Source organism: Orcinus orca, chromosome 10 (assembly GCF_937001465.1).
Source record: "Orcinus orca chromosome 10, mOrcOrc1.1, whole genome shotgun sequence".
NCBI classification, from domain to species: domain Eukaryota; kingdom Metazoa; phylum Chordata; class Mammalia; order Artiodactyla; family Delphinidae; genus Orcinus; species Orcinus orca.
In genome coordinates, this window is record NC_064568.1 from 30,059,061 (window position 1) to 30,065,991 (window position 6,931).

Consider the following 6,931-nt stretch of genomic DNA (forward strand, 5'->3'; position numbering starts at 1 on the left):
GATCTTGTGCCCAATTCCTGCAACACTCGCAACTCCACCACCAGCTCCAGCTACTCGGGTTAAGTTTTTAGTTTTCTTAAAGTCTCACCTTAAATGCTGCTGCTTCTAAGAAACCTTCCCTGTTTCTCATTCCTATTTTTATGCCCCTCTTTCCTCCCTTGACTCTTTCCTCCCTACCTATTCATCTGTTCCTTCCTGGAGATGATAAGCTCATGGAGGATAGGAGACTGAACCAAGTGAGCCTTCCAGTGTCTGTCACGTAGCAATAACAATAATGATGCGGAGCCTAGTAAGAATTAACATGCGCTGAGCAATTACTATGGGTCAAACATGGGTCTAAGCATTTTAGATGTATTAACTAATTTCATTTTTACAACAACCCTGTGAGATAGGCATTATTACTATCTTCATTATACAGAGGAGAAAAGTGAAGCACAGAGAGGTAAGTAAATAAACTTGCTTAAGGCACACAGCTAGCAAGGGAAAGAGCTAAAAGTTGAACCCAGGCAGTTTGAGTTTAAATGCTTACTCTTAATCACTTCACTAACTTGCTCAATATGCTACGGGTGCTCGCACATGTTGACCTATCCATTTACTTATGATTTTTTTTGTGTAAATCACTCATCTCAAATCTAAACCATGATAGAATGCCTCCTGGACTAGAGAGAGAAATGTGTGTAGCTCTGTACACCTGTAGGTAGTCAGCAAATTCTCCAACAGTCATTAGAGATAACAGCAAGTGATCTAACTTGTTATTTGCACAGAATGAGCTACATTAATTGCTCTTGGTAAGCAATTTTAATCTTTCATATGTGCTTTACACATTCCCCTCTAGTGAACCATACATTCAGGTACAGGATTTGAACAAATTCTTAAATGTGTTTCGGGACAATTTGTGGTTGGTAAAACCAGGGTTCTAGGTGAGACACAAGAAGATACTGTGAGATGGACCACAGACAAAGGGAGTAGGTGGCTTGCTCTAATAAAAGCAATGTGGTAATGCTGAACCCCTTAAACACTGGCAGTGTTTTGTTCTTTGAGTGATAATAAGCAAATGTTTTAGTCAATCTTGATTCAGAAATAGGCAGGAAACGCACAACCATGTACCCAGGTGCATACGTTCAGGGAAAATGAGTATGCCATGCATACTCACAGAGAGGGGTATGGGGGAGGGATGGCAGGCAGAATGATGGCCTCCAAGGATATCTTTGTCCTAATTTGTGGATCCTGTGACTATGTTAGGCTACTGGCAAAGGGAATTAGGTTGCAGATGTAATTAAAGTTGTGAATTGGTTATTATCCTGTATTATCCATATGAGCCCAGGGTAATCACAGGGTCATTAAAAGGGGCAGAGGGAGGCAGGAAAGTCAGTCAGAGGAAGATGTGATTATGGAAGAAAAGTACAGCGAGATGCAACATTGCTGACTTTGAAGACGGAGGAAGGAGCCAGAAGCCAAGGAATGCAGGCAGCCTCTAGAAGCCAGAAAGTGTAAGGAAACAGATTCTCTAGAAAGGAAGGTAGCTCTGCCAACATCTGGATGTTAGCCCAGTCCAGTGAGACCCATGTTGCACTCTAAAACTGTAAGAAAATAAATTTGTGTTGTTTTAAAGCATTAAGCTAGTGGTAATAGGAAACTAACATGGAGTGAGGTGAGGCAGGGATCTGAGAATGTCCTACCTGGGAAGTTGACAATCTGCAGGGCTCACTCTCTCCTGGCTGAGTATGACAGAGAGACCCAGGTGTGTGCTGCTCTCAAGCATCCTTCCTGCCACTTGCAGGCCTTTCTCACGGCTTAGGTGCAAAATAAAAAGGTACAAAATACATTTCTTGACACAGGTTGAGCCCTTGAAATTATAGAGACAATTTAACACAAAACCAAAACAACAAACCTCCTGCTTCTGATTCAAGTAGGTGGTGTTCTTGAGACCTAAAGTGCCCAGAAAAAGCTTCTCTCCCTCTTTCACTTTGCCTAATAGACAGCTTTTGGAAAACCCTCAGGGTCATAGCTAATGGTGGAATCCCTTTTCTTTCTTGTGTCCTCACTCTAGGACCAGTGATATTGGGTGAAGGAAGCCCAGGCTTAAAGACAGGGGAGGACACAGTTCACAGAGGACACTCACCTGGCTGGCTGGCTACTGAGAGAAAAGGTTCAGGCGATTTTTTGATCAGGTGCTGTTTAAAGATGAAGACACTTAATGGAGGAGAGAGTCTGCCGCTCTCTGACCTTGGCTGTGTGCTTTTCTCCATCTCCTGTCAAGTTGAGCACGAAGAACAAACAATTGCTGATGAACTGGAATATGAGAATGAAAAGTGCAGACAGCCACTCTGAGGTGAGGCTGAATTGAGTCCTAGGAAACGCAGCTCTATTATAACCACCCAGGGGAAGAGGGACTTGTTTCCAGAGAGTTTTAAAGACGTACACAGTTTTAAAGTTTTAAGGACTGAGGTGTGAATCCAGGCACGTCTGTGAGTTGTGTGATCTGGGACCAGTTATTCAACCTGAGGAGGCTGTTTCATCAGATCCAGCGCCGTGGTTACACCTGGCCAACAGATGGTGATGGGGTGTCCTGGGAAGGCTTCTTTGCAGCAAAGAACCGATGTGCAGTGCCGCTGGCTCAAATCAAGAGAGGGCCATGCAGCTGATACGAAGCTATGCGCAGAGTCTCCCAACACCCGAGAGCAGAAGCTCTGACTGGTCTGGATCCCAGATTCTGGTTTATTCCAGGACCTTCCTAGCCAGAGCCCATGGAACTCTACTTCTGTTTTCTTTTGGCTTAACCTTCTAATGGATTTCTTCTTCTTTCTTTTTTTTTAAAATACTGAGCTATAATTGACATACAATAAAGTACCTAAAATATAAGTGTGTGGCTCAGTGCATTTCTACACACACCCATGTAACTACCACCCACATCAAGATATAGATCAGGGGGTCAGCAAACTCAGGCCCGTGAGCCAAACCCCATCTGTCACAGTTTTGTGAAAAGAATTTTATCAGAACATGCCCACACTACTGTTTGCGTCTCGTCTATGGCTATTTGAGTAGTTGCCACAGAGGCTCTGTGGCTCCAAAGCCTAAACCCTTTACCAGGTGACCCTTTACCAGGCTGGCACCTCTCACTGACAGAGGAGCCTGTCAGACTGTCTCCCAGAGGCTGGCTCCACAGGGCCCCCAGGGTGCTCAGAGCCCTCTCTCTACAGTGGTGGTTCTTCTGTCTCTCTGTCTCATCTATTTCTGAAGCAAGAATACCATTGCAAATCTGATCGGACCTAGGGACCCTCTTCTCAGATAAATGCACAGGTAGTAAAATGCTTCACTAAATATTAAAATTTGTTTTTGTTTTTTTTTTTACCTTTTTCCTCCCTGTGTCAGTGAAAGAGATATCAGAAACACATCTTGGATTCATGAAGATTTGTCTTTCTTAGAAAAAGAATGGGTGGGAGAGAAGACCTTGTTATTACTTTTAGCTTCACCTGAACAGGTAGGTATAGGACATGTACCCCTGTGGTGGGGACAGAGCGGGTAGAACAGGATACTTTGTGTTCTGAGGCCCTTACCCAGGTGTATGGGTCCCCTCACAGATACGAAGACAGCCCACTGACCTAGCCCTCTGGTGATGGCAGAGCCCCGAGGGTGAGAGCTTGGCTCTAAGATTCTGCTCAGGTTCCCCTCCAGGAACTACATGGGTGTCATCACAGCAGGACAGCAATGGTGTCTGCTGTTTCCCGTGGGTACTGGGTTCACCAAGACTTCATGGCCGTGACGAGCATCAGTAGCAGTGGACTGACCAGTGTCCAGAGTTCTGCCGACTTGGGTGTGAGACCTGGACAGAGCCCTTTAGGACTGGGCAACCTTGGGGTTCTTGGATTACTCAGGAGGTGAGGGAACCTTAAGAGGATGATAGTGAAACTTCAGCCAAGGAGATATATGAGTAACAGAGCAGTTAATCAGTAAATAAGAGATATGATCTTGCACCTTAAATCTGTAAAGCAGTTCATACCATTTATACACATAAATCCAAAATTTCACATATCTAAATGAGTTCATGAACCCCAAGCTAAGAATCTTGGTTCAATATTCTATCCTTTCTGCTTCAGTTCCCACTGAAATAGGTAGAGCCTTTCTGTGCTTAGATTAAATTCCCAAGAGAATGTTATTGGCTAAATTAATATTTTTAATTAGGACACACAAATCCCAGTCTCCACGGGTTAGTTGTCCTTACGTCAGGCTCTCAGCCTTGGCTTGGAATCAACCATGACGGGGTTAAGGGTGAAGCCAAGTCCTGTGACCTCAAACACGGTCCCCTGCGCAGCAGGGCTGGGAGTGGGGCAATTTCCCTTAGAAAGAGCTCATATCTGGTCCAGGAAGCTTAGAGACGACTGATGGAAACTGCCTTGTAAACGCAATGCTGGAACCGAGTAGGTGGTCAATAAGCTATGATGAGGATGAAGAAGAATTAGCATCACTCAGGATGTGGGGCAACCCCTAGAAAATCACTTCCTTCTGGAGGACTTTCTGCTGCTCCTTCTCTTAGTGATTCAATGGCACCAGTAAGCGTTGAGAGCAGGTATTAAATGTACACGGGTTGCCAGGCTTGTGGAACATGGGCATTTGATGAGGACATGTGTTTAAAGAAATTAGAGAAGGGAAATTAAAAAGTGTCCCTCAAGGCATTAAAATACAGGTAGGTTTGAGGGTTTTTGAAAAACGAATCGCTTTAATAAACACTTAAATAAAAACTAGATAGAGATATTGCACAGCAATCTGAATAGGAATTTTGTCTGAATGATTATAAAAGTTGTTCCTTTCATCTCATAAATTTATGTAATTAAACTAATGCCACAGTTTTCTCTTGCATGGTGCAACATGACAGAAGTGTAGAATTTTTACTCCACGGCTGGCTAATCAGGATGACATGTGATTCTATTTCTTATTTTCAATGTTTTTTTTTTCTTTTAATTTTTGTGCTCAAGCTCCCCTTCCTCTTTCAAAACCTGATGTTTACATAGGTATAAATAGGCTTCCCAAGCCAGAACTTGAATGAGATTTGGGTCTACTCTCTTTTTACCCTAAATTAGTTTAGGTGTCAGTAACAATTTAAAGAGAGTTAACAAAAGAAGATACAACCTGGATTCTGGAGAGAGGGCCAAGAAAGTCTTCATTCAGGACTCAGCTAAGTGGAACATATACTGGTTCCAGGATGAGAGAGAAGTCCAAGCATCTTTGGATTTTATTTTTATCCTCTTGGTTTGGGGAGTTTCTTTTAGAGGAAATAATAATTTTCTTCCAAAGATGACAAGATGTTATAGAAAAAGTCCAATGCTCATCTGTGCTTAAGCCTACCACACACGCCACTTACACCATCTGAGACCTGGTTTCCTCATCTGTGATGTGAAGGGATTAAATGTATCCATCCATCCATCTATCCATCCAACCACTTATCCTGCTAGTATTTCCTGAGCGCCTAGAACATTCAGGCATCCCTGAATGAAAGACAGTGTTCGGCTTCCAAGAACTGATTATCAGGGAAGAGAATACTGTGGGGAGGTTAAGAGCACAATTTCTGGAATTAGATTCCCTGCTCCCTGCTCTTATGAGCTGTGGACACTTTGATAAGTTCCTTTACCTCTCTAAACTGTTTCTTTATATTTAAAATGAGGGTATTAATATAATATCATAAGATGACTGTAAAGGTTAAACAAGATAATACCTACCAAGCACACTGCCTGGCAGAAAAATCCATATGAGCTGCTAAGTTACTATTGGTAAGTGTGTTTAAATTGCTCTAATATAGCTACATAAGTTATGCTTGAGGAACACTAAGAAGGGAGCCATTAAGTCCTTCTGGGACAGACTGGAAGAGGGCAGGAGAATTTCAGAGGAGGTGATGCTGAGGTGGATTTTGTAGGATGAGTAGAATTTTACAACACAGAAAGGGAAGTAGGATAGTGAGGGCAGAGGAGGCCATATGTGAAAATTCACAGAGAATGAACAGTAATGTTTTAAGGCTAAATTATTGATACATGCAGGGAATGTGACTCAGTCATATCAGCAAGGAGTTTTTTGTTCCTTTACATTTCTACCCCTCTCTCTTTTGTAGTTATTTTATTCATCCTAACACTAGATGCCCCTCATGGTCACAGAGCAGATGCCAACTACCAAGGTTACATGCTTCCCAAGTAACATCTAAGGAAGAAAGAAAGCCTGCTTCTGAGACCATCCAACAAGAGTCCTGGGCTTTACGATGACCAACCCACACCAGAACCAATCTCTATGGCTAGAGAAGGACGTGGGCCAATTGACTTAGGTCTGGGACATCTCAACCAATCACTGTGATAGCAGGTATGAGGTCCTCCTTTTGGCTTAGACTAACCAGGGCCACTTTTGAAACTGGACAGCCAGTCTTTGTAAACCATGTGGCTGCTACACTAAGGGGGAGAAATGGGATGGATGTAGAAATGTCGACCACATGATTCATTCCAGAACACTCTTAGCCACGCTTTAGAGTTTGGAGTTTACACTGTGGACAACAGGCAAAGACCCACATTTTAGAAATAATTCTCGAGGCAGTTTGGGGACAAATTGTGGCAAGGAGGCTAGTTCACACCTAGTTCATCTCTTGGTTCCCTATAGAGTAAAGATGCTAACTCTCCTGGGCAAACAGGTATTCTAAGTATACACTACGACTCTCAGAAACCTCACTTCTCAGGTTGAATTTCAACTCAGAGCATTGAACTGCTCACAACCCCAAGCTGCTGATAGTAATGGGGCAATAGCTGTTATGAAATTCAGTGTGTTCTGAATCACTTCAAATTCTCGGCATTCTAAGTCTTATCCCGAAAACTACTTCCAGGACACATGAGAGCCACATGAGAGAATCTGCTAGAGGCAGCAGAGCGGAGGATATGGGACCTAGGGCTCTAGAACTAAA

At 43.1% G+C, this 6,931-nt stretch overlaps 1 long non-coding RNA gene across 2 annotated transcripts; it reads right to left on the reverse strand.

Moving 5' to 3' along the window:
* Positions 1–1,677: 1,677 nt before the first annotated feature.
* LOC125965510 (uncharacterized) lies at positions 1,678–3,884 on the reverse strand. Of its 2 annotated transcripts, XR_007479473.1 has the most exons (4): positions 3,603–3,884; positions 3,353–3,420; positions 2,123–2,292; positions 1,678–1,793 (listed from the first exon to the last, which is right to left on the reverse strand). It is a non-coding gene; the product is annotated as an uncharacterized LOC125965510 (long non-coding RNA). The 2 variants fall into 2 exon arrangements; XR_007479474.1 differs by lacking the exon at positions 3,353–3,420.
* Positions 3,885–6,931: the final 3,047 nt, after the last annotated feature.